The sequence below is a fragment of the Corvus brachyrhynchos genome, unplaced genomic scaffold (genome assembly GCF_000691975.1).
Source record: "Corvus brachyrhynchos isolate BGI_N302 unplaced genomic scaffold, ASM69197v1 scaffold280, whole genome shotgun sequence".
Lineage (NCBI taxonomy): Eukaryota > Metazoa > Chordata > Aves > Passeriformes > Corvidae > Corvus > Corvus brachyrhynchos.
Genome location: NW_008236198.1, coordinates 760,482 through 761,458, shown reverse-complemented (window position 1 = coordinate 761,458; position 977 = coordinate 760,482). Strand labels below are relative to the sequence as shown.

The following is a 977-nucleotide window of genomic DNA, read 5'->3' as shown; positions in this document are numbered from 1 at the left end:
GCAAAGCAGTCCAGAACAGAGGCAGGAGACAATTCCTGGGGAGAAGGGATGTGGATCTTCTGGGACAGGCTGAGCAGGGCTTCTCCATCTCATCCACTCCCACATGGGGAGCCCCAGCACATCTTCATCCTGCACTCAGCTGGGAAGGGGCTGGAGAGCAGTGCAGGATGAATCCTGGTGGTTCCTGCTGCTGGAAGCTCCTGGAGAAGGCCCAGCTCCAGCAGTGGCAGCAGCAGCTGGACACTGCAGCCCCCACAGGGCCCCCCAGCCACCCCCAAACCAGCACAGAAATGCCACCAGCACTGAAGCAAAGCCACACTCACAGCACCAGCCACACACTCGGGGGGCCCCTCCATGGAGGTGACAAACGCCCCAGGCAGTGACACAACTTCCAAGCTCCCGTGACGAGGGTGACAGTGGTGGGATACGGAGCTGGGGGGCTGCACACCCACCCCACCACCGGTGCAGGTTCCTCAAGGCTCTGTGAGGTGATTCCCTCAAAAATCACCGCTGGTGGGTGCAGGATGGGAACACAGGGCTAAACTGGGGTCAGGCCTAAAAGAGCAGGCTCAGGCTGCAGCTCCTCAAGCAAGGAGGGTGAGGAAACCGAGCCTCCCCGAGCTCGCTGGCCCTAATGAACATTTCTAATGAAGCAGGTGAAGGCAGGCAGAGGCAGCAGGCTCTCCCGTGGGAGAGGCTCACCCTGGAACACATCTCCCCATCCCCAGCTGAGCATCCACACCCAGAGCCAGGAAGGACCAAGCACCGCTCAGACCTGTAAATAATCGATTTAAAACCCCCCGGGATCTGAGGCTCGCTCAGATGATTTGCCTGAAACATTTCTATACCCACGGAGGACAAAACTGCAGCAACAACAACCCCGCGCCCAATTTTGGGGTGCGGCTCCCGGGAGCTTTGGGGAAGCCGCCCCACGGGAGCACAGCGAGGGGCAGGGAAGGACACGGGAGGCGCGGGAC

The 977-nt window shown here is 60.5% G+C and overlaps 1 protein-coding gene across 1 annotated transcript in view; it reads right to left on the bottom strand.

Moving 5' to 3' along the window:
• The window catches only part of SGIP1 (SH3 domain GRB2 like endophilin interacting protein 1), a 45,752-nt gene that overhangs the window by 17,082 nt on the left and 27,693 nt on the right, over positions 1-977 (bottom strand). The window lies entirely within an intron of this gene.